The 27125-nt window shown below is 41.2% G+C and overlaps 2 long non-coding RNA genes across 3 annotated transcripts in view; both read left to right on the forward strand.

Moving 5' to 3' along the window:
- The first annotated feature begins 341 nt into the window (after positions 1-341).
- The window catches only part of LOC145717911 (uncharacterized), a 98926-nt gene continuing 72142 nt past the window's right edge, over positions 342-27125 (forward strand). Inside the window, exons 1-2 of one of the 2 annotated variants that reach the window (XR_014141432.1) lie at positions 342-1654; positions 10253-10467. This is a non-coding gene — a long non-coding RNA (uncharacterized LOC145717911). The remainder of the gene's footprint in view (positions 1655-10252; positions 10468-27125) is intronic. The other variant, XR_014141431.1, reaches the window with a different exon arrangement.
- Positions 17206-19692, forward strand: LOC115938736 (uncharacterized). Its single transcript, XR_004073770.2, has 2 exons — positions 17206-19077; positions 19167-19692. It is a non-coding gene; the product is annotated as an uncharacterized LOC115938736 (long non-coding RNA).

The raw sequence follows: 27125 nt of genomic DNA on the forward strand, positions 1-27125 counted from the left end.
TTTTGCTCATGGTGACTTCTTAGTTCTGTCATGACTAATCATCCCCATCTGTAAAAATATTCCTTGGCTAAGATGGCCCAGAATTGATTCTTGAAAGGTTTTTTTTTTTTTCTTCTTTTGTTATATCTTCTTTGCTTTTCTTTTGTTGTTGTTTTGTGTTTTTAATCTGAGAGGCTCTGAGAGGATCATTGTCATTCATTTTTTCTGTTACATAATCTTTGTTTAAACATCATTACCAACATCTGACCTAAATTGAGCCAACTGTTGCTGCGTTCTCATTCCTTAGTGGTGATTTCAATCTGGACAAGGGTACAAATTTATTAAAAATTAATGAAGGCTACAATTAAACCACTGGCTACTTTTTTTATTCCCAAATGCTAATGACAGAGGGAAAAACAAATCCATGTTTCCATTCTTGATTCATGTTCTCCTCTCTTTTCTTTTAGAAAGAACTCTACATGGTATTGCCCGCTGAAGATGGAATTCAACATAAAAACTATCTTGGGCTCCACCAAAGACATCACTGAAGCACCAAAAGGCCTCCAGGAGGTAGCATCTTAGGATATACAGAGGGTTATAGTGTATTCTGCAGAATTGGGTTTGAAAAATGAAGAAGGTAGATGGAGGTTAAAGTAAGTTTCTCTCCTACTGAAAGTTTCTTGAACCCATGGCCATCAGCCCATTCACTGAATGCTGCATGTCCTTGAAGCACCGTTGACTTGCTTCTTGCTGCATGAGGATTCATCAGAGAAATACTGCTTCATGACAGCCTGAGACTCTGGCCCCCAAACTTCAGTGTCCAAGCTCATGGGAAAGATGATGCATTTTGCTAGAAGAGAAGGTTACCTGGGCCTGGAACCCAAACACATTCCCAGAAGTACTTTGACATCTCCCTACCAAATCCATGGTCACCATATTGCAAAATGATGGTGCTCACATTCATATTCTCACTATGGATCCCACACTTTTCTCATTGTGCTGACTTCCTTTGCTATGGTGGACCTTTGCATGGTCTGGGAGGATAAGGGCCTCAGCACTTTAGCATCAGTTAGTAGAGACTCTTCCTCCTCCTCCTTGCCTTCAGTTCATCAAATCACTAACCAACGAGCAGCATCACATGGAGAGCACCAAGCAAAGGTCTCAGGTGGCAGTCCCTGGGATGTTCTAGCTTTGGTGTTCCTGAGAGTTTGCAATTAGTTTATATCCTTTGCCTTGATGATCAGAGGGTCCAAAATCATAACTTCAAAGTGCAAGGAAAGAAAATAATATTTTATCCAACGACTGCAGTAAATGCAGTCTGGTGTCTCAAATTTATTCCACTGATTATTCTTCAAACCAGAAAAGATGCGTGTCAACATAGAAATGGTCTTTGTTATGGGGAACCGATTCCATGACTGTATACTATTGATTCTCAGTCACTGAAGCCAGTTTCCTATTTGTGGGACAAGGATGTCTTGCACAAAGCTCTCTCCTGTAAGATAATAGCAACTAATATCTTAGTATCTACAGCTGGAAGTCTTGGTATGAAAGTTTCTATGTCTCTTAGATGAGGGGCAGCCTATGGTTTCCACATGGGATCCAGTTCTTTCTGCCCATTCGTGGAGTGACTTGGAGAACAGGAAGCTGGTTTGCTGAAGGACCACTGGGTAGAGAGGTAAGAAAGTCCTCATTTGTTTAAATGCAAGCTTAACTATATATAAATATAGAAAAGCATGTAGGAAGATTTCTTTTACAGAGCACATTTCTGTTGCCTAGGATATGAATCCTTAAAGTCTTTCTAGGTAGTGATTGGAATTTACAAACAGAATCTTCCCTGTTTTGCATGGCTACCTGTGAGCCAATGTTTGAAATGCTTTTCGAATCATTAATTATTTTGTTTGTTTTCCATGCTCAGACAATCAGAGGGGAGGGTTTTCACCTTGATATTTTGGCTCCTAGAATGGTAGGCACATGAGAAGCTGTAATTTTCTTCCAGAGGGTGTAAGGTGGGTTGAAATCTCTAAATAAACCATAGTAGGATGTCCCTTTGTTGCTGTATTGTTCTTTTAATGGAACCTGCATTCAGAATTCTCTGAGGAGGTAGCTGAGAGAATGATGTTTAACCTTACTTCAGGAGGGCTATTCCAAGTCTCCTTGAGTGCATTCATGCCGAGAATTATACCAGGAGCCACACCACAGCTGCAGGGGCACCATCGACTGTAGCCTGTGTGAATGGATCCACCAACCCACGCCATTAGCTTGGACCACCATCTTGTCAGGGGTGTGACCTTGACCCTTGCAGGGGCCAAATCTAGGAATTTCTCTGACATCTCTTGACCCCATTCATCCTACAAGTTTTTCTCTCTTTTCTTTTAGTCTACCTTTATGGATAAAAAGTTTGGCTTGTTAAGTTAGTGTCTAAATTAGATCCTGGAAATCTGAGTTTGGAGCCACATGGAGAGCACTGATTATTCCCTTCTTTGAAAAGATGAATAATTATTCTCTTGGGCAATTTCATTTTAGAAGATGAATGCAAAGAGGCCCAACCCAGACAGCCTAGCCTATTCTGCATGCCATCATATCCCACCCGATTTACAGTCTTTCTACTCTGAAGTTTGCCAGAGTCCAAGGCCCATCTGCCTACGGGCCCACTTCCCACCAATAGGAGTCTCCAAAATTATTTTTTTCTGCCAAAAAGAAATATGAATTTCAAGAGGCCTTTTGCACATACCTTCATGCATTCTACAACGTTACATAACACAGAGTAATTATTGTATAAACTTTTAGTTTTACATAACAGCATACCTTCCAAAACCTGATTTTACAAAATAGCTACATGATTCATGAATGGCAGCTCCATTGTTATGTAGTGTTAAGTCAGAAATCTATTGGTAAGAGCTACAATAAAAAAGATCTATTGATAAAAAAAACTTTTAACTGATACTTTTTTTTTTTATTCAGATTTGCTTAGACAAAGGGAAGTACTCTGTGTTTAGAAGCATGATTATGTCTTCAATCTTACCAGATACAGTAGATTGTGTCCCACAGTTGTACTAGGGTTTAAGGGCTAATTAGCTTCTGCAAAGAGGTCTGTTCCAAAGAGCAGGTGAGATCTGCCTTTATTCGTAGAATGGGCCTTCCGTGGGGACATTTCTTCACACCCACTTGGTTGCTCACCAAGAGAGAGTCAGTCTTGGTGCAGCCTCCAAGAGACAATGACACATGTGGGCTTGGTGGAGGTGGACCACCAGGCTGTCCTGCTGTCTACACACAATGAGATGCAGTGCCTACACCCATTTTAGGAACAAATATCTTTAGGGGAAATTTATGTGAGCAGCAAGGTTTAGAATCATATACCTCACCATTTGGGTGCTTTTGGAACCATTCATACCTGCTCTGCTCATAGGGACCCCACAGCCTTCTCCTCACAGGTGCTTTAGGAACAAAGCTGTCTGTTGTTTAGGAAAGACAGTCAGTGTATTTGGGGAGTTGCTGGTCTCAGTTAATCCTGGAGGTGAGTCGACTACATTGGCCACTACTGATATGTGAGCAAGATTTTGGTGATGATGAAGGATAGTCTATTGGACATACAAGGCATGAAAGAGACGGAATCTGATCACCCTTTACCCTCCACTCCTTGGACACAGCCCCATATTAAGCCAGCCAACCCCAGCCTTACAGGTTGGTGGATAAATCAAACCTCTCTCTGCAGAGGATGGGTTGGCACCACCATTGGTCTACGGATCGTAGACTCTAAGCTACAGTCAGGAGATTCACACCTTACCTTCCTCGAATGTCAAAACCATGTCATAGATCTGGAGTTCTGTTGTTCAAGGGACAGAAAAGTCAGTTCCCCTCAAATGTGTGGGGATCTTCATGGTAAGATCTCTCCGCACTCTGCCACCAGTCCAACCACATGGGACATCCATATAAAACTCATGCTTCCAATATCAGTTAAGTTTCTCTCTTTCTTTTGTCTCCTAAAAAAAACAAATTTCAGATGGGATTATTGAATCAATGCCCATATTCTTGATTTTGGAGTAAAATAAGAACTCAGGTCTTGGCTTTTTGTCGGGACAGACTTGGATAGCCCCCCAGCGATCCGTTTTGCAATACATAAGTAATGTACTATTCAATGTACTAGATGGATAATCCAGAGATAATTTGCTTTTCCTCTCAATTTCTTGGTTTCTTCATCTTTAAAACTGAGATTATAATGGCTACCTCATGGACTATGGATGGTCCCTTTCAGAAGGTCTGGAATCCCCCAAATACCAGAGACTGCAGCTTTTTCAAGTATAAAGTGAGAACTCTATACTCTGATTTTCCCAGGAGACTCAGAAAAAAGACCCTCTGCCTGAGAGTTTTCATGCCGCTTGTTTTGAACCTAGAGCTTTTTCTTGGCTCCAGGGTAAAGCAACCCATACTCCAGAGGACCCCATCTAGAACACAGAGTTTATTCATCCACGGGTGTCAGAACACACTCAGAATTACAATGATCTCAGGCCAAGGTAAACATATTCCCAAGCACCTGGAGTTCCCCTACTGCCAGGGAAAGCAGCTAAAGCAGCTACTCTCTGTAAGTGTGAGAGTCCTGGGAAGTAAAGTTCTCCTGACCTGCAATTGGACTGGGATAGTCCTTACCCTTGACTGGACATGAGCGTGATGTGGGCAGCTTGTTCTGAACATTCTCAGCTTGAGGCTGCACCCCACATTAGTAACCACAGTATTTCTGGGGTGGGACCCTGGCAGCAGTATTTGTAAAGCTCCCTGGGTGATTCCACTGAGACCATAGACTAGGGCTCCCCACGTCCCTGCCTGGGAGATGAACTCATCTGGTCATCACAACTACGTCTCCTGAACTCTTGGTCCCCACCATCCTCCAGGCTCCTGACCCAGCCTCTCACTACTCTTCTCCGTCTGGGACATCTGTTCTACAATGAGCAAACACTTCCACGTTTTCAACCTTTCTTCCACTGCCTGGCTCTTCCCTGGGGCCACCACTGCCCTGCAGTGCTCTCCCAGGGACAGCCATAGATCTGGACCCTGAGAGGTTCACGGGAGTCGCACTTACGAATTCTTGGTCTTCTCCCTTCAGGATCTGCTCCTTCATTCCTCTCCAACCACCTCCATGGCCACACCCTGCATCTAGTCTTCGTGCCATACTAACACCTGCCTGAACTCCCCACTGCACATATTCCTCTCTCTGATGTACACTTTCTTTTTTTTTACTTGACTTTTCTTTTTTTTTTTTAAAGTTATTTTTTTTTTATTCTTATGTTAATCCCCATACATTACATCATTAGTTCTAGATGAAGTGTTCCATGATTCATTGTTTGTGCATAACACCCAGTGCTCCATGCAGAATGTGCCCTCCTCAATACCCACCACCAGGCCAACCCATCTGATGTACACTTTCTAGTGTTCCCATCAGATGAACCCTCCTTCCCTTGGGAAAGCTTTCCCTCTTGTCTTGCTTGGCCTCATTCCCCACATATCTTATTTATCTTCTTAATCCTCTAGCTGATCCTCCCCTGGTATCTACCCATTAAAGGGTGTTCTCATTTTCAACCCTCTTTTTGGGCAGCGACATCCAGTCCTTCAAAGACAGCATTAAGTGGCCCTTATAGTGAGACCCACCACAGAGCATTCAGATAGCCTATTTACTTGTGGTTCTCCCTGCCTGAATTAATCAGGTTCTCTAGAGAAACAGAACAAATAAGATATCCATAGATAGAGATATAGAGATACATAGATATAGGTATATATATATACCTATCCATCCATAGATCTATCTGTAGAGAGAGCCAGAGATAGATCTCCCTAGATAGAAAGACAGACAGGTGCATAGGTGTATCCAATATATCTTTGTCTATACAATGATAACTGTAGTTCTATTGGATCTATCTATTTATCATCTATCTAGAGAGACCTATACTATATAGATAACTATAATTCTATTGCATCTATTTATCTATCCATCTAGAGAGATCTGTCTCTGTCTCTGTAGACAGCTATATTTGTATTTCTGTCTATCTCTCTCTCTCTCTCATTATTTTAAGGAATTGGCTCCTGATTGTAGGGGCTGGTAAGCCCCAAATCTTCAGGGTAGACCAGAAGGCTAGAAATTCAGCAGGGATTCTATGTTGCAGTCTTGAGAAAAAATTGTTTCTTCTTTGGGAAACTTCAGTCATTGCTCCTAAGCCCCTCAAATGATTAGATAAGACCCACCCTGGCCCCCATCCACTCCCCACCCAACCACATTATGCAGGATAATCTGCTTTACTGAGAGTCTACTGATTTAAATGTAATCACATCTAAAATACACCTTCACAGGAACATCTAGCCTAGTGTTCAGCCGAATACTGGCACCATAGCCTAGACAAAATAAATGTACATCACACTACCTATCTCACATATGGAGCAGAGCATGGTACCTGGCCCTGTGTATGTAGTAATTTTGTGTATAACTCCTATATAACAGTAATACTAACAATGATCAGTACAGTTGTTGAGTTTACACTAGGTACATAAACCATACACATAGACTAGTCTATGTACATACACTATATATTTGCTTCTTAGCTTTTGCTCACAATATTGCATTTAAACTTCACCCCTGTCTTTGAGGCAGGTGGTTCTGCTTTATCTGAGGTGGCTGAGCTCAAAAAGCTTGATTTGTAAACCAAAGGGATATAATCAATGAGAGGCAAGGCTGGGATTTGAATCTAGGTCTCTCAGCTTCTAACCTTACCCCCAAAATTCTAGCACCTTCCTCTCTTCTCCTTATTTATATTGTTATTAGGTTATAATTGTGTGCTCAGATGTAAGAATTTATCTTTTCTGTGTCTCTTGAACTGTTTCTGTAAATGAGTATTTATGAACAATCTTTCTCCTCCCAAGCATGTTAAAAAAATTCCAAGGGTCGCATTAAGCCTGTTATAACCCAGAGCCTCTCTCTTGACCCCCAGCTGCCTCTTGTTTTAAAACCATACTTGGAAGAAAATAAATTGTTAGCTCTCATGGCAGAGCCTTTATGCCAGGCTTTAGGGGATCATTACCATAATATTATGTGTCAGGAAGCAATTTTCCAAATGACACTTCAGTGACCCCAAAGAGCCTTAAATCAAAGCAGAGAGCCTTGGATTGTGACTATTTAGTGCAAAAATAGTCATCGACTTCTGTTTTTTTAGAATAATCAAGCAGATATCACACAGAGGACAAAGTTATTCAGCTTTCCATTCTTTAGACTATTGTCTGGGTCCCAGTGGATATCATCATTTTGTTGGTGAAGGCGCTAGATTTGGATGGTATTAGGAGCAGGGAAAAAGAAACAAACCCAAACTTAGAAATGTGTCATCCCCTCACATGGTGGTTGGGGATTCTTGACTGGAATGTTCATAAAAGTAGATTGTAAATGTCCTTAGAGAAGGAACCGTATCTTATTCAATGTTTTACTCCTGCCTGCTTCATCAGTGCCTCGCTCCAAACACAAAGGAGCCCAAGACTCTTATCAAATAATCTTATCAAACTTCTCCAAAGTAGAGAATCAGGTCTTTCAATAACGACTCGGTTTTCCTCTTTATTCAGTAGCTTAGTTCTCCCAAGGGCACAGAGAATGGACCTTTCTCCTGCAGTTTCCAATACATTTTCTGGAAAATAAGATGCATGCTAATGCCATTTCAATTGAAAGAGCTTTTGACTAGGAGTATTATGGCCATTTGAGAATAATCACTTGCTATTTGTATTATGCAAAAGGCTTTGTCTAAAGCACTCTGTTTGTAAATAAAGCCCAGAAACTGCCTATAATATAGATCTAGGTCCACTATTCAGTTCTTGATAAAGTACCAGAATAAGCACGCTAATGTGAGCCACTTATTTCTGTGTGGTTAGAACAGTTGTGGTTTTAGGAAAAGGAGACAGATGAAGAACCTGGCAAAGAGTTCCCAAACATTCAGTTCCTCCTTCACGTAGAGTCAAATTTTCAGGAGACTGAAGTGATGGCTGTCAGACCTGCTTCTTTCCTTAGAACAGCCCACAGAATATAGAACAGGAAGGGGTTGAAACCAACAACCCAAAAGACTACCCTGGAGGAACATTAGTGCACATAATACAAAGGACTTATGGTCATCGTCCCTGTCCCTGTGTGGTGGGAAGCCCTGGCTAGAAATGCATGGGTAAACACTCAGCACTTCAAGAAAATGCCAAATAGAAACTAACTCAGTTAAAAGCAAGAGTTCTGGGTACAGATCAGCTGGGGAACGAGAAGAAAGTACCAAGAGAAAATCCCAGCCAGCTCTGAGGGGACATGGCTCCCTCTATCCCTTGCTCAAGCATTGCTCAGTGGGCATGTGAGAACACAAGGTGTATCCTTTGTAACCCACCGTGTGGCAGAAAGTCACAGTTCTCATCGTAGACCATAGGCTGCATCATCACCAAAAAAGTCCTTTTACCTTCTTCCAAAAGTTCCAAATCAAACAGCTTCTCCAAGGATTGCTGTGTTTTGAGAATCTGATTATCAGTGGTAATTCAACTTGTTACAAGAAAACAGAGGATGGACGGAGGGAGTCCACAGATGAAGCAAGGAGATGTACTGACAAATCAATTCCATCAGTGTTGAGGAAAGTAGGCCAGGGTAAGAACTAATGATGGTGTTGGGAGGAACCACTTGGCAATTTAATCCTGAGAGCCCCGTGTGGGTTTGGGCATCAAAACACAAAACAAATAAAAACAAACAAACAGAAACCAAATCCAGACTTAGTCAGGAGAGAGTTTTATTCCAAAAGATTTTTGCAAGGGGGAAAGCCATGAGGGGCATGAGGTCTGTGGTCTATGGTCCGCCTCCTAGCTGCTCAGGTTGCATGCACTCAGCATATATAGAAGGAAGCTGAGGATGTACAGAAGGAATGTGTTGTGGATTCCCATTTCATGGGATGTCACTGGTGCCATGGCTCTGTGGCTACAACTTTCCTTGGCCATGTTGCTAAGGGAATCCTGAGGCACTCTGGAGGCCCTCCAGGGCCTCTTGGTTGTCCCTTTGGAACAAGCTCACTGCATGCCCCTGAGAAAGGACTTCATTTCTTTTCTTGGTAACACCTTCATTAAGATGGAATTCACATGCCATTCAATTCACACAGCTACATTCTACAACTCAGTGTTTTTTAGTAGATTCACAGAGTGGTGCATCCATTACCACAATTTTAGAATATTTTCATTCCCCCCAAAAGAAAGCCTCTACCCATCAGCAGTCAATTTCCATTCCACTCTCTGCCAGCCCCTGGCAACCACCAGTCAGTCTGCTTTCTGTCTTTCTAGATTTTGCTCCTCTGGACATTTCATGTAAATGGAATCTACAATATGTGACCTTTTGTGTCTGGCTTCTTTGTGCATAATGTCTTTGAGGTTCATCCACATGGTAGCACCTGTCAGAATTTCATTGTTTTTTATGGCCAAATAATATTCCATTATATGGATGGAACACATTTTGCTTATCCATTCATTGGTTGGTGGACGTTTATGGTTTTTCCACATACTGGCTATTATGAAAAATGCTGCTGTGAACATTCGTATATGAGTTTTTGTGGGGACATGTGTTTTTATTCCTCTTGGACAAATGCCTTCATTTCTACAAGATCTCATGACCTACAGAGGCTGCCCACTCTTACAGGGTAGGTCCCAGTAGGTACCTACTTACACGTACCTACAGAATCCAGGATTCTGGTGCTGCAAACCCTGGGCAGGACCAAATAAGCAGCACCTACCCCCAAACCTTACACTCTTGACATGGTTCATTCTATCTGTTTGTCCCATAGCTTAGATTTGCACTGAATGTCTTAGCCCTTGGGGATCAATCGTGTTCTCAAGAGATAAAAAGCCAGTTTCCTCCTGGAGGAAAATGTTGGCTGGCAGAGTGTTGGCCTGAACACAGCGATGGGTATATCCCCTATGACAAAATGTTTGTAATGAGGAAGCAGTCCATTTGATCCAATGATACTTTAATTAAGTCCAGGCATTCAGGCAGTGATGGATAGAGAGAAGATACAGGATTTGAGTCAGAAGAACTTGGCTCAGTCCTGCTCGGGCTCTTCCTTAGCTGTGGGAGAGACCGTTTGCCCAGCCCTTCTTCCATATACCCAGCTATGTCCATTCCCAGTCTTCCTCATAGTTAGGTTGCCCAGCTGACCAGGTGCTCCCAGAAGTGAGCAGAAGTGAATGTGCTAGGCATAACCTTGGAAGTCTCTCATAAGATGTACCCCCCTGCACTTCCCTCCAGCCGACTGCAGTGCTGATGCTCAGAGGGTCAATGCACGATGTGAATTGAAGATGGTAGAAGCATGACAGCTTGGATCCCTGAATGACCGTGTGGAGCGGAGGTTTCCGCTGCCCTCAACACAAGCTCTACACTGTGCATGGAAGTGACCACGTCTGAGCCACCACGTTGGGTCTGTTTGTAGCTGCAGCTTACTCTACCTTGACGCGCTACCTCTGGTAAGTGATATTTCTCCCCGGAACCTTGTCTGACAGAGATTATAGCAGTGCTGATAGCTTCTGTTCTTCTGAGAATAAGTTCAACAGCACGTGTAAAAAGCTCCGTAGCTATAAATTGTAGCACAAACATCTATTGTTAGAATTACCACTGACATGAGAAATCATGGTTTATCAGTCATAGCTGAAGCTCTAGATTTATTCACACAGAGGGGAGCTAGAGATGTAGTTTTTAGAAAATGTGGAAGGAGACCAGTGATCACCATATAAAGCTAATTTTGAAAACTCCGAATATTGGCTTGGTACAAAACTGAGAAACATTAAATGTAAAACCAGAACAATCCTTTGCAACAGACATGGGACATTTGAAAGCAATTTTCCCACTAGTTGAATTTCATGGCATAAATGTTCTCATTTTTGAGGGACTGTAATTATTTAGACATTTGCTCAGGGACACGTTTAGCAAAATAAGAACTTTCCAAAGTGACTGTGTTATGTTGAAGAACAGCTCGTGTGGCAGAAATAATAGACTCTAAGCTAAACACAGGACTGTCTGGAATTGTATTCTATTTTATAGCAAAGATTTGATTGAAAACCAGGCAGAAGTATGGAGCATTAATACCAGCAGTTATGCATGCCTGGAATCTATTGTGTGTGAATGCTCTGGTCGAGTCATATGTAGGGGTCTAGCATTGCCATCAACCACAGTATATGGAATTACTGAGAACATGTGTGTTATTTTATTTGACTTTTTTTTTTTTTTAAATCTCTCAGTGGCACACCCTACCAGATTAATACAGTGGTCCAACAAAATATAGACTGACATCTCTACCAGTGGTTCAAACTACACCTCATAGCATGGGGAATGGATTTTGTGAGCCCGACAGTGGGACTGTTATGGGTTCTCAATACATGCAAAATTATAATAATTGTTTCTACTTGCTCTCTGTTTCAGAATCATTAATTAATTTTCCTTATTGTATTCTAATTAGAGTACATTTAAAAATGTTTTATTAATTGCCAGCACACTCCTGGCTCCTTGGCAGTAGCTCTCCACTCTGTAGAAGCTGTTGCTTGTTTTTGTATTATTTATGAAGGGTATGTTTATTCTTTCTTAGCATAAAGAATACTTCTTCCAAGCGCTGGATTGCTCCCAGGAATAACGATGACGTGTTGATACAGAGAAGTGGAGCGATGTTTAGGCTCCTGGATCTGTGCTTGGGTCTTCCACTTACTAACTGAGCCAGCTTGGAAACTTGGCTTAAATTCTCTGTGTGTCACTTCTCTTGTTTATAAAATGAGAATGGAAACCCCAGTGTCTCCTTCATAGGGGTGCTGTGAGGATTTAGGAGATAATCAGAACCGTCTTTGGCCCCTTGTCAATGTTCAATACTTGTGAGTTATTTTTATAGTTGACCTTTTGTTCTTAGCTGGTTTACTTATTCATGAAATGATTATGTAGCACTTCCCAGGTACTAGAGACACTGCTGGTTTCTCGCAAATAGAGAGATAATTACAAGGAAGCTCTGGTGAGCTTCACACGGAGGGGGAGGCACCCTGACCTCCTTTCGATGCTGGTATGGTTATGGCTGAAGTAAATTCAAGAAATTCTTGTGTCAAAGTAACGAGTTCTCAGTTAAGGTTGAGGAAGATAAGGCTTCACAAAGGAGTTGCTTTCTTTCTTTCTTTCTTTTTTTTGGGACATTTTCTTTTCTAATTGTACCATTTCCCTCCCATGTCAGTTTAATACCGTACTTACATTGTTTATCTATTTATGTACTGCGTGCATATTTGTGCTTTATACATAAAAACACTAAGGTTTCTTTCACCCCTAGGATTCAGTCTTGGTCCCTTAGGGGTTCTACTGTCTGCATTGATAGTACATGCTGTAGTGAGAAATAGCACCATTGAACGGGCAGAGAAGAAATTTGGATAAGACAAATAAGAGAGTACCCCAGTGGCCATCCTGGCTGAAGCATCTTATATAGGGTGACACAATCCACACGTCTCCATGTTGACATCTACATATGCTTGTGTTTACATACGCATGTCTCTTGTGTGTGCTGATGCTGCTTAGGTGCGTACTTAGGGTATTTTACTGTAAAACATGCCTAGTTCTAATTAGCAAGTAGAGTTTACATTTTTCTTAACATACCCTTTTTAGTGATTCTTCACATAATTCATGGGAGGAAAAAGTACGTACAATCCTCCAAATATTATATCAGTGACCTACTGAGTGGACAAATCTTGTAGTTCATAGTGAACAAAACTGGATGGGCAACATGTAAAAAAAAAAAAGCCTCATTAAAACCTGTTTTCCCATCCTAATTATTGAAGCAACCATTTTTGTAGGATATATGGATATAGTAGAAAAGTATAAATGAGAAACAAAAAAAAAACAACCATAATCCTAGCACTGTGGAAACATCATTGTAAATGTCTGAGTGTCTGCATACACACACATGTTCTGGTTGTGGTAAGAAACATATGCAGAGCTAAGTGTCAAAAAAGAGGATGAAGGTCCTCAAGACAGTAAGAGATACCCAACGGTGTAGTCTAGAATTCAATCTTGTTCAAAAAGAGATCTGGCCTTTGCCGCTTAGCTTCTGGAAGTGACCTCTAAGCCCTTGGAATGTCCTGAGACAGGGGTATCTTTGTTTGCCCCGGGGGCTTTGGGTCACTGGGTTGTGTAACACTGTGATTTAGGGTGGGGGTCCTGGGCATGCCAGAAAACCAAACAAAGTGACAGAAGGTAGGGGCTTTGGGTCATGAGGTATCAGCTTGTCTTCCTGACTGGCTGGAGACTGAGGTCAGCCACGTGGTCAGTCTGTCATTCTTACATGATGGAGTCTCCATAAAAACTCTAGACACCAAATCTCAGGTGAGTGTTCCTACATGGCAATACTCCCTGTGTATTGTCACACATCAGTGCTGGGAATGTAATACTGTCCATGTCTCCAAAGAGGGAGAGGATACCTGGAAGCTCTGCATTTGCAGTTTTCCCACATGCATCTCTATGTCTTTTCCCTTTGCTGATTTCCATGTGTACCCTTTCACTATAGTAAATCATAATTGGGAGGAAAATAGCTTTCTGTGAGATCTGTGAGTCCTTCTATAGAATTATAGCGTGGTCTGGGGAAACCCCCCAGATCTTGCAATTAGCATCGGAAGTGATAACAATTTGGGGCGCCTGGGTGGCTCAGTCGGTTAAGCATCTGCCTTCAGCTCAGGTCATGATCTAAGGGTCTTGGGATCAAGCCCCACAATGGGCTCTCTGCTCAGGAGGGTGTTTGCTTCTCCCTCTGCCCTTCTCCTGTTCATGCTTGCACTCACACACTCTCTCTCTGAAATAAATAAATAAAATCTTTTAAAAAAAAAAGAAGTGATAACAGTCTTGAGGACTACTCCCTCTACCTTGGTAGCTGGCTGACTTTTGCATGGGTGTGTAGTCAAATGCAAGGGGAGGCTACAGGAGGGGGTCAAAGTCAGGAGGTGGGATGTGGTGAGAAGGACATAATGCATGGCTCCAGCCAAGAAGCCAGAGACCATTCCTGAGGGTTTCCTCGTGTAAGCATTGTTAATCAGGGCTGGAAGTTGTGTACGCTCCATGGCATGGTGAATGGATGGACTGACCCTGTTTAACAAGCTGGATGCAGGGGCGTGAAGACCATCATCTAGTGCTAGTGAATGCTAGAAAACAGCACACTCAGTACAAGGGAGAAGATGTGGTTGTGGGCGTCATATTCAGTGGGAGCTTCCTGGAGGAGGTAGGCTTCAGCTTGGAGTTGAGTGATATTTAGGATGGCCACTTGGAGAATAGGGGCTGCAGGAGTGAATGTTCAAGGCACTGATGTTTAGGGAATGCTTACAGTGCAGGGCACTGATGTTTAGGGAATGCTTACAGTGCAGGGCTTAGACCTTTCTTTTTTTGGGGTGGGTGGGAGTGGACCCATGTAGTAGAGTGACAAAGTCAAATTTGAGAAGTTTGTGGGTGATCTTGAGTCTTTGGGTAAAGAATCTAGGTTCTCTCATACCTGTTTTATTACTTACTGTCTTTAACTATGGCCTTGGGAAAATTAGTTTCTTCATTTGAAAAAACGGTCTGTTAATATTTAATTTAGAGAGCTCTTGTGAAATGTAAGTAAGAAATATATATAAAATATTTATTACTTTCCCTCACACCTTGGAGATGCTCAAAATATGGGTTTCCTTTTATCCCAACCAAGAATAGCCTGAAGGTTTAAGCAGGAGAGTTCTATGAGAAATATGGTATTTAAGAATTTTTTTCTGGGAGAAAATAACAAAGATAAAGTTGAATTAGAAATAAATTGAAAACAAAAAAGGAACTCAATAAAAAAAGAAAGAAATACCACTTTAGGTATTTTGAAAATTGATACTTTTTTTAAAAATCCCATGGTCACACAACACAAGAAATGATTAACAGTGGAGAAACACAACAGATGCGGCCTTTACCAAGTGACCCTGGGTAACATCATTAGTGATGAGTCATATGGAAATCATGGACTCCCAATAGGACATGATGAGAAGGGCACCTCACCTCTGAGGACTTCTTCCCCAGAACCCATATCTGCAGTTTCATCATTAGAAAGCATCAGACAAATCCAGGTTGAGGGATATTCTAAAAAATATCTAACTGTCAAGGTTACAAAAAGCAAGGAAATTCTGAGAAATTGTCATGGTGCAGAGGAGACTAAGAGGTATAGTAACTAAATGCAATGTAGTATCCTGGATGGGATCCTGGAACAGAAAAATCTCATTATTGGATAAACTGGGGAAATCCTCGTAAAATTTATAAATACAGTTAATAGTAATGTCCCAAAGTTGGTTGCATAGTTTGGACAAGCAAGCCATGGTCGTGTAAGATGTTAACATTGGGGGAAACTGGGTAAAGTTCATATGGGAAATCTCCATGCTATCTTTACAACTTTTCTATAAATCTAAAATCATTCCAATATAAAGAACTTTACTAAGAATGCCAAACAAAACAAAAAGTGTTAAGAAAAACTACTCCTGATTTACTATAGGCTATACAAAGAAATTTACTGCTAGGTAGACCACTCTAATCAAGAGCTCCAGTACCTGAGGGTAGAAGAAGATGGACATGCCAGCTCAAGAAGAGAGAAAGAGAAATTCCCCTTCCTCTGCCTTTTTGTTCCATTCAAGCCCCTAATGGATTAGATGAGGCCCACCCACATTGGTGAAGGTGGATCTTCTTTACCCATGCTACTGATTCAAATGTTAATCTCTTGCAGAAACACCCTCACAGACACACCAAGAAGTAACATTCTCTCAGCTATCTGGGCATCCCTTCCACTGGTCAAGTTGACACATAGAATTAACCATCACATCAACGTCTAAACGAAACAATACATGGTTTCTAAATAGCCACTTAAAGGGAGCAGCATCCTTTGGTTTTGTGGAACATGGAGTTTGATAGGGCATATGGGTTTAATGCCATATGGCCTTGCTTCATTGAGGGGGATGAAGATGATCATCAAAGGAGGAAAGAGACAAAGAGGGAGAATAGGAGATGGAAATCTTTAAAGGGGAACATCTCTACAAGGGAACAAAGATCTGGAGGATTAAAAGCTGTGAAATGTGTGAAGTCTGTCCCCCTTTATCTCACTTATGATATCTTTAATAAAGTCTACAAAACAAATCCACAAAACATACTTTGGGTGGCTGGATTTCCCATAGAGATTGGTGAGGGAGACAAATGGTGCATGCCATGCGTATTGCATGTTGGATGACTCAGATAAGGGGGTATGTTCTGGGTTGTTGATGTAGTAAAATTGTCTAGAATGAGTGCTCCTTGGTTTATACCTTCCTACTATTTCATGGCATCATGGGTTGACTTAATGTGTCACAGTCTTTGACTTCTGTGCAGTGAAGAGGGTTGACCTAGGAAACACCGATTTTACTTGCGTCCATCACTACCACAAAGTTGGTTAGTGTGCCTGTGTTCTTAAATTGTGTTTTTGTCCTGCCTCCTAGCAGGGCATGATGCCACCTAGTTGGTTCAATTTCCATGAAAGTAGACAGTACCCTCAGGTCCCAGGCCAACTAGATTCTAACACCCTGGAACATCTCTTTCTTTACTGTTTGATCCATTTCAGGGACATTTCCTTCTGTTGTAATTACCCAATCTACATTCTGGGATAAAACATGAGTATACCCAGAAACACTGCACAAGTTGACCATATAAGGTGCAAACTATGGAAAATTCTCATAGGCAAGAAAATATTATTCTTTCCTCTAGCACTGTTGAAAACCTTCAAATTTAGGCATTGTTCAGGCAGCATGGGTTCACCTGAGAGCTTGTAGGAAATGTAGAATCTCAGGTCCCTTCCCTGCCAAGATCTATGGAATCAGAATCTATAATTTTAACAAGACCCCTAGTGGATTTGTGTGCGCATTAATGTTTGAGAAGCTCTGCTCTACCATATGAAATGTGAAAGCTCAGCTGCCCCCACCAATGAAGGGAGAAGGAAGCAAAGGAGACCAGAGTTTGTACTTGAGAATCTGACTCTGGGTTTGAAAAAGCAGATTTCTAACTCCTGGCTTCTTTTTTTTTCTGAGAGCCTCAGAGGAGTTTCACCCTAAGACCAAGATGTCAGTTTAACATAAGGACTCTTATTCAAACACTGAGTGAGAAAGGCGATCCTTTCCTCCCCTTTTCTAGAACCAGCAAATAGCTGCCAGAACCGAAGGATCTTTTTTTTTTTTAGGGGAATTCTCTCCTGAATATAAAAATAGTCTGTTTGTGTGCTGGGAGAAAGGGCTTTGCTCTTTCTGGGATCTCTTCATTTGTTTTATCTGCAGTCTCCAGTCATGGAGGTATGGAGGGCTACGAATCATGTTTGATATTCAATTTTCCTCCTGTTCCTTTTCCTTTTAAAAGGCTGGATGTGAAAGCTAGTATCATCGGAAAGCCCAGAGGAGAATGTTGTGGGAAGAGGCTTGATCTGTGTAAAGGACAAATAGAATTGTCCATGTCTCAGCATTTCTCTGTAACTTTCAGTCATGGTCAAATTAAGAATGATATATGGTCCACAATATTCACATTGAATTTAAATGACCTAATATTTTTTAAAGCGCATTTTATGTGGTTACTGCTTGAATTGATAGCCTCAGTGATAAAATGTAACAGGGGCGCCTGGGTGGCTCAGTCGTCTTCCTTCGGCTCAGGTCATGATCCCAGGGTCCTAGGATCGAGGCTCGAGTCCGGCTACCTGCTTAGCCAGGGGCCTGCTTCTTCCTCTCCTCCCTGCTTCTGCTCTCTCTTGCTATCTCTGTCAGTATCTCTGACTCTGTCTCTCAAATAAATAAATAAATAATCTTAAAAAAAAAGATATGATAACAATCCATGGACATGTCAGTCCCCATCTGTAGCCACAAACTCTTAAATGTGCCATCTGTGTTTGCTGACTTTAGACCAAGACTGTATAGGCAACTCTTAATATATCTCCTCTTTGTCAAATATCAGATTAGTACATACTCATTCTAAACCTAGGAAGTGTCTATACGCATAAAGAATGCAATGACAATCTACAGTGCTCCTACCACTGGAATGACTGATGTTTACATTTTATAGCACAACCTTCCATACTGCCTTCATTATAGCGAGACCTGGAAAATGTTCCTCCACAACATGGGATCCTTAGATAAAACATCTTTGTGAATTAAAAAAATTTACATATTGTTCATATCTTTCTGTACAAATTCATAATATCCTTTGATATCATTGTTACTAACCAGACATGACTTATATTTGTGAATATTGCACATTTTGTCCCATCTATCTGACATTATTGGGCACTTAACTTGTCAATGAATCATCATAGATTTTAATTTTTTTAATTGTCATCTTTGTTAATACGGTTTTCTCTGGTTTTCTTGTGTTTTTGTTTTTTGTTTTTTGTTTTTTTGACCATTCAGATTTCCTCCCTCCATCTTTTTTCCCCACTTTTTAATTAATGTTTTGTAGTTGTTATAGCTTGAAAACAGGTAAAATACAGATACATTCCACTTTAAAGCCCAAAAGAAAAATACTAAAATATTTGTTTATAAAGACCCCCCAAAAAATGGAAAAAATATAAAAGTGTAAATGTAAATTGGAAAACCCTGTCTCCTCATTCCCAGCTTTCTTGCAAGTTATTCCTCCAAATTTCCACTATGCTGGGGTAATGACCCCTTGGGTCTATGTTCTACCAGACTTTTTAGTAAGTACATGCAATGTAGTATCAGCACATACAGTGTATTTTTCAAATAATATGGAATCACCCCAAATATTCTGCTCTGTGTACATCTTTGATATCCTTGTTTTCAGTGCATTCAGATGGGGTTACACTGTGATAATCACACTTACATGCCCTTGGACATTGAAGCCCTTGGAAACATCTGCACACCCATGTGCATCTCAGTCTTGGACACATCCAAACAGCTCTTGGGAAGTCCCAGAAGTACCCCCACAATCCATCACTTTGTGTGCACAGAGGAGATGACCAGCTGCATACAGACAGAGATGTATGTGCCAGGGCCATATTTCTCCTGTGACGAACAGAAGCCCCCTTTCTGACCTAGACCCAGAAGGTAAGCATTGCCATCTGCTTTTTCCCTTTCAACAGAGCGTGTCTCACGTTTGAGTGGGCACTGTGTGCAAAATCTCTTCTTAATTCTAGAGGCAGTGACAATTCTGTGGATGAGAGCTACTTTCCCAAGACTCTTCAGGTCGCCTAATTCCACGTACCTAGGAAGGCAAGGAGGTAGCACCTAATTCCACATACCTAGGAAGGCAAGGAGGTAGCACCTAATTCCACATGCCTAGGAAGGCAAGAAGGTAGCATGGGGCAATAGTCCATGGTGGTAAAAAAACAATGGAGATGGGTTTCAGAAGACTCAAAGAAGGATCACTGTGAAAGGATCACACGTGTTGGAGGATCAAAATCCAGAATTCTCTGTGGCCACTCTGTCCAAGATGTGGGAGGTTCTATGTCTCTGTTAAATCAATATAATCAACGGAGCGAAGTAAAACTTTCTGGATAATACCGGTAGCTTTGAACTTTTTTCTTTCTTCTTCTTCTTCTTTTTCTCACCTGTGTTCCTTTTGAGTTGTGCAACCATGGCCTTAGATCATAAAACCTTGCATGGCTGAGAATGGATGTGTTTAACTGTTTTATTGAGGGAGAATAAAGTATTCATGTTTGCCTCAAGTGTCAGTGTGTTTGATGCTTTGTGAAGTGTTGAAAATGTGGTACCATTTAAGAGAACTTAAGACTCCTGTGGAAAGGCACTTTATCTTTATTGGTGAAATGCCAACATCTTACATTTGAGTCTTAGATCTTGTGAGTGGAGATCACAAGTACCCACTGAATATTTCTGGCACTAATAAAAACATGGTTTTCCAGAATGCCAAGGTTTTATTCCCCACCTGTCTCTCTGAATGCGTAGTATTTAGGGTGAATGTTGACTGCTTTCTCAGCTCCTTACACTAGAAAAAGTCTTTGCCTAAAATTTTCATTCAGTCCCAAGTCTGTGAACCACAACAACGAATCCCAAATAACAAAAATCGGGGATAATAAATGAATGAAACGGTTTTGCCTAAGGCTGAAATACATCTTTGAGTCACAGCTCCCTGGGTAGAAGGACTTTCTGCTGAGATGAAAGAAACCTTTAAAATATTTTAGATATTAAAGTAATTGCTGAAATGATAATTGACAAAAGAAGAAATGTTCTATTATTCTATTAAATATTTTAGAAGTGCTAGTGATTAAGACTCTGGAGATGTGTAGGTGGTAGCACAATTTGGAAATAGATATATGAAAGCCTTGAAATGTACGTGCAGTAAAAAGCCACACGTAGCGTCCGGTATATGTTAAGAGTTCAATTATTCAATAAATAGTGCATAATAGTAGATAGTATGGCACCTTGTTGGGACTTTTCGGTACACAGACATAAATGTGAGCATGTAATAACTGAACAGTGTTGATGAGGTGTTTGTTTATGTGTATTACACTCAAACCTTGAATAATGTGGGGGTTCAGGGAGCCAACCCCCACCACACACAGTTGAAAATCCACATATAACTTTGACTCCCGAAAAACTTAACTACTAATAGCCTACTATTGACCAGAAGCCTTACCGACCACATAAACAGTCAATTAACATATTTTGTATATGTGTTATATACTATATTCGTACAATAATAAAAAAAATGTGACTAAGAAAATCATAAGGAAGGGAAAAAAAGAAAATCATGAGGAAGAGAAAATAGATATACAGAACTGTACCGTATTTTTTGAAAAAACACAAGAAGTGGACCCGTGACGTTCAAACGTGTGCTGTTTATAGGTCAGCTGTAGTTTTCTTTGGCTGCTAGAGCAAAGTCCTACAAACTGGTGGCTTACGATGACAGAAATTAATTCTCTCCTAGGTCAGGAAGCCAAAAGTCCCAAAGCCAAGGTGTCAGCAGGGACATGTTCCCTCTGGAAACCCTAACAAACCCTCCTTACTTGCCTCTTCTAGCTTCTAGTGGCACCATGCTTGGCTCATTGGCCCATGAAAGCATCACTCCCTTCTCTGCCACCCTCTCCATATGGCCTTCTGCCCTGTGTGTCTCTCTGTGTCCTCTCTTCTTATAAGGATTTAGGGCCCACCCTAAATTCAGGATGATTTCATCTCCAGATCCCTAACTAATTACATCTGCGAAGACCTTTCTTCCAAATAAGGTCACATTCTGAGATTCTGGGTAGACATCAATTTTTAGGGAGCACTATTCATCCTTAGGATATCTGGCGGGGGTGGATAAGAAGATGCCATCCCAAAATATGCCACTTTGGCATAAGGTTATTTTGAGCTGAAGACAATGAAGAAGTAGCAAATGCAGAAAGAGCGCTGTGCCATCCCACTATCTGCCCCAAAGCACGGCATACATTTGCCCTCATGAAGGTATTTCCCTCCCCCTCCCCCGTACCAGGAGGAGAACAGCCTTATCACTGGAGACAGATCAACAAACAAAACTTACTAAAATAATCCTTATCTTCCATTAGTTTCTCCCCATATATTTACCCTCCCACAATTTACTACCCGTAGATGCCCAAACCCCTTTGCCTTTACTTGTCACTTATATACAATTCATTGTCCTTTGTTAAAATGGCATATAAGCTCCTTAGTCTAACTCCTTCTGTAGGCTCTTCTTTTGTATGAAGGACTCCATATGCACAAATAAACCCTTTCTCTTGTTAATCTGTGTCTTATCAGTTTAATTCACAGGCCTCATTACTATATCATAAGAGGGTAGAGGAAAACTTTTTCCTCCCCTGAATATGCATGGATGCTGAACTATATCCTCAATTTCTCCCCCCACAAAATATAAGCATAGAACACAGTGTCTGGAATGTGAGGATTCTGTATTATCATTCACCCCAAACCCCAACAGGGAATCCTAGCAGACCACACCAAAGTAGTGCATGCCATGCTTTAGCTCAGCCTACGGGAGACCTTGAGTAGGGACTAAAGCAACTTGCATGGGCTTTCTTCCCTTCAATCCCACACTTAGACTTGGATAGTTCCCCCTCATGGAAAAGAAAGACTTTCTTCCATGCAAAGGAGAATTGGCCCCACAGTCTAGGATAGTCAGGCCAAGAGCTTCTTCCCTGGGGGCTGGTACGGACAGCTTGGGGTCGAGTGGGCATAGGCAACAGTGACAAATAGGCTTTCTTTACCAGGGCAGCCAAGCAGGAGAGAAAGAACCCAAAAGAGTGGGACCTCTTGCCACCCCACTTTGTGGAAGGAGAAATTGAGGGAGGGATGCTTTCTTTATAAGAACACTTTCAACAACCAAAGAGGAGACTGTTCCCTTGTGATAGGACACTGAATATCAGACACTAGAGAAAAAAAATTAACACAGTGATTGATCATTTCAAATAGACTTCTTCAAGTTTGCTCAATTATGAGTAGCAGACCGCGTCTTCCAGCCCCCACTACCCACAAGATAATTCTTTGATGCGTCTTAGATTGTATAAAAGAGAGTTTGCAATTTTAAGGCTTTAGGAAACTTGGTCCTGTGGTGTCCCCAGCTTTTGGCTGATAAACAATTTCTTCCTTGTTGCCTGTAATTCAGTTATAAATATGACACTTTGGCCTGACCTACATAATTCTCACCAACACCTATAATTGCCATAATAACTCTGTCCTTGTAGCATGAAAACAGCCATAGACTATATAGAAGCCAATGGGTGTGGCCGTGTGCAAATAAAACTTTATTTACAAAGCCAGGCAGAAGGCCAGATTTGGCCCATGCGCCATAATGTGTCAGCCCCCACTATAAACCATAAGTCAAGCCTGAGCCTCTTATCTGCAAGGGAAGGAGAGGTTAGAGGTCCAAGATTCCAGCTCAGTGTTCTCACATTATCCAGAATGGCTTTTATCCCTTGATTTCAATGAATACAACCATGCAGAAGAAGAGCTAATCCAATGTCAATGATACCAAATGTAGAAATAATGGTATGCAAATCTTTGTGTTTTGAAAAGATCGTCATGTGACTCCTTCTATAACAGCTATCTAGAATTCTTGAGCTCTTTTCATGGAATAACACCTCTAAGTGGTAACAATAAATATATCTTCAAGTGTCAGGAAATTCATATTATAATATAAGGTTATTTTCTCTAATGCTGTGGATTCTATGACATCTTTAAGGAAGACTCTCCCAGTAACACACATCTCCCCCCACACTTTGGCAAGACTGTCAGTAAGGATAAAAATCTATCTTGCCTCAGCCACAGAAGGAAGATGGCGGCTGAGTAGGACCCTAGACTCCTTTCGTCCCATGAACACTACTAAGTAACTATCAAATCATCCTAAATACCCCAGGAGTCGATCTGAAGACTGACAGAACAGACTCCACAACTAAAGGCACATCAAAGAAGCCATGAGTCTTGGGGGGGAGAAAAAGTCTCCTTTGGGAATTCTTACCACTTCAAAATTTCCTAAGGAAGAAAGGCAATAAAATCCTCTGCAGCTACATCCATGATAAATCATGTTCAATCCAGATAGAATAAAGAATAAACACAAATTAGGCACATTTTGTTCTCACTACCAAACTTTAAAAGGACAGACTCATAATAACACTTTAAGAAGACAATTTTTTAATAGATTTGAGTCCATGGAGGCTAAAAAAAAAAAAAAAAATTTCTCAAAATAATTGCTTTATCTTGCAATTTTCAGTCATTTGCAACTGCTGAAGGATTTTTAAAAATCTGCCCAATTTATGACTCCCAGGTGCAGAGTTCCTTCTACAAAACAGGTTATTGAAAACCTTTCCCTTAAATTATATTTTACTATGCACTAGTTAGTGATATGAAATAGCCATATTTTGTATATCACACATCTGGACATAGAGAAGCAGAAGTTTTCTTAAAGTTCAACAGCATAATAAATTAATGATGAATTTTTAAAAAATCTCTCATCTTGGGAGAAAAGAAATTGGATTACCCCCATTTTCTTAAGTGTAAAAGATTTCACCAGATCTCTTAAAATGAGGGATGGAACCTAGAGATAAAAAGTCACGGTTCACATAAATCAAAAGAGCCAAAGAGCTGAGAACAAGTTTTCAAAAAGATAATTTTAAGCATACATTATAATTGCGCTGCCACAGTACTTACCCATTATCTGCTTTTTTTTTAGTTATTACCAATTTTCTGGGACATAATGGATAATTGTGCTTAGGAATTTGAAAGTAAAATGTGACATTTGCATAAAGGTTTCCTGTTCACCTTTGCACTTTTTAGTTTTGGCGGGATTGGTATTGCAAAAAAAAAAAAAAAAAGTTGGCTTTGTGAAGGTGGTTCTTAAATTGACATAATTCGTGTGAACCTTGACCTGAAACGGTAGCTTGCTCTGCTTTATAAGGTTTGATCTGTGCTTTAATCCTTCCCTGGGAACAAGTGCTTAACTCTGCAAGGATGAAAGCAGGGGGGGTTACCAAGGACAACGGATGAGATACACATTTCCAGGAAGGTGGCAGAAAAGAGAAAAATCTGTGCCTGTCACCCTGCACAATTAAGAACTGCAGAAACACATGTGTCCCGTGTGTAATCACAGGGGAAAGGTCCTCCTGGCAAGTGCCGTCCATCATCCATCAGCCGCTGGATTGCAAGGGATGAGGGAGCCCAGGTAAGCATGCCTTGACCTGTCCGAGATGAAGTCATCGTCCTGCCTGGAAGGCTCCACTCTGTGACTGCCAAACTGAGCTAATAAGCAGTTGCCGGGCCGAGGAACGAAGAGAGGCTTGGTTTTGGAAGTTTGCTTTAAGCAGTTCTTGTGTATGGCGTGCCCATAAACACATGCACACACATACATTTATGTATAGACATATATTTAATTAAAGAAGAGGCTGCTTGCATAAGGTGTTCACAGAGATAAGTGATGAGCTAATTTTTACTAATTTAAAAGCTTTGGGGCATGAACCTGCTTAAGAGTTGAATATCTTGAAGCTAGCATTTTAAACATTAAAGATGTTTTTTGATGGAGCAAGAGAGATTGTTGACCTACTCGCCACACGGAGGCTCCAGGAAGGGTAGGAGAGAACTGTGGAGGAAAATGATTTATCTTGTTTATCTTGGAGTGAGTCTTCGGGGTATAGCCTGGGTCCTGTCCACTGCACCAGAGGTCCACGAAATCCTTTGCCTCCAGCAGAGCTTCTTGCTGCCTCTTAAATTTTCTGATTTACACTGACTTGCTCAGTCGCAATTACGAACAGAAATAGAAATAGCAAAAGCCATTACTTTATCGGCTCTATACACTTCCATCCTGTGGTGTAGAACAAATCTACCTAATTATTTCCTTTACGTTAGACATTTTTGCTCTTAAATAGAACACGAGCTCAAACGTTGATGTCCTTAGTTTTTCTCTCTCCTCCTTTCAGGAGCAAGCTTCTCAGGGTACTGGTCCACGCTTGCTGTCTCCATACGCTAACTCCCATTCCCTCCTGGGCCAATTTCAGCTTGGCTTCTGGCCCTTTCATCCCTACCCCTCAAACAGTTGTCACAAGGGCTCCAAAAATTCTGTGTCATTGATCACAACACACCTGTTTTTTTTTAAAGCTTTGTTTTTATGGACTTCTTGCCAACATGGCCTCTTGGCCACTTCCCCATGGCGTATCACTATCCTCTTTCATTGTTCCTTACTTTCCCTGTAACCTTTTGCAGGCTCATCCTCCTCTGCCAGATGATTATGTGTTATAGATGAGCAGGTCTTTGTCCTGAGCCCCTTCTTGCTCTTCCTCTGGAAATGTCTCGCCAAGCTACCGTACTCAATCCGGCAGCTTCATGGAGAAGCACCTGTTGATGAGAGTAACAAGATGGAACACTTACAAGGTGTTCACACCAGACACTCAACATACCTAATCCTCATAGTATCTCTAGGAGGTAGGTCTTAATATTCTTATTGACCTTCAACAGATGAGAAAACCAAGGCATATAAAGATTATGGAACTTGCCCAAGGTCAACATCTAGGGTGTAGCAGAGATAGGATTTAATCCAATCTCTTTGTGCTTGTAACCTTTACACTCATTACACTATCTCCTGATCTCCGGATCTGTTTATCCAACTGCCTCTTTGTGTTTTCAAGCTGAACATGTCGAAACTACATTAATGAAGTCGGAAACTCTGTTACTCTTTGGACAAGACCACCATCCATCAGAAACCTCAGAGTCATTGCAGTCCCTCTGCAGGCATTAGAACATCTAGCCCTGGCAGAAGGAGAGACTGAACCAATCCACATGTTGTGACTTTATGCAAGTGCATTTGGGGAGCTACCATTGAGTTTAGAACGAGGCTCCCATCCTTCAGGTCACAAGAGGGCACTGGAGCCGAGCATCACACTGAAGTTCCAGGAGGAAAAAGACAGAAAAGCAAGGTGTAGAGCTCAGACCTTGCCCCAAGCTGAGACCTTGCCCCAAAGGAAATCTCCCAGTGGTGAAGTGGACCCATCCTCCTAGCCTCTGTCTCATTTAGAGGCACAAGTGTCCTGTGGTCATCTTTGTCCTGTGGAAGACCTGGAAGTTTCTTCTCCCTGTACCCCTTGCACCACCTTCATTAACTCCTCTGTACACCCCTGGAAAATGGCAAAGTTCTGTTTCTAACATCGGCCTGGGGTAGAAGGAAATGGTCAGTAACCAAGGCATTCTGGACCACACAGCTCCATCATATGAAAGGATATATAGAGACATCATAGAAAGGAAGGTTGGTATAGGGCGTAGGACAGGAAGAGCCAAAGGAGCAGTGCATTTTGGCAAAGTGTGATTTTTTTTTTTTTGTACACCAGTATAAAACAGGGTTGCTAGATAAAATACAAGGCACCCATTTATATTTGAATTTCACATCAGTATGGATGGAACATACACTGAAAAAAAATCTGTTGCTTATCTGACATTCAAATTTAACTAAGTATCCCTTATTTGTTCTTATTTGTTAAGTATGGCAACCTTAGTACAAAGTAATTCCTGTGCAATATATGGGCCTCCAGTTTCTGATCAAGTACATGATTGATACCAGCGGTCAGGAAGAAATATTTAAATAATGATAATGTTTCTCTAAGACCATGCTTTTCAAACTGGGATCCCCATATCCCTAGAGTATG

The sequence above is a fragment of the Leptonychotes weddellii genome, chromosome X (genome assembly GCF_054177405.1).
Source record: "Leptonychotes weddellii isolate Sample4059 chromosome X, ASM5417740v2, whole genome shotgun sequence".
In the NCBI taxonomy this organism is placed as follows: domain Eukaryota; kingdom Metazoa; phylum Chordata; class Mammalia; order Carnivora; family Phocidae; genus Leptonychotes; species Leptonychotes weddellii.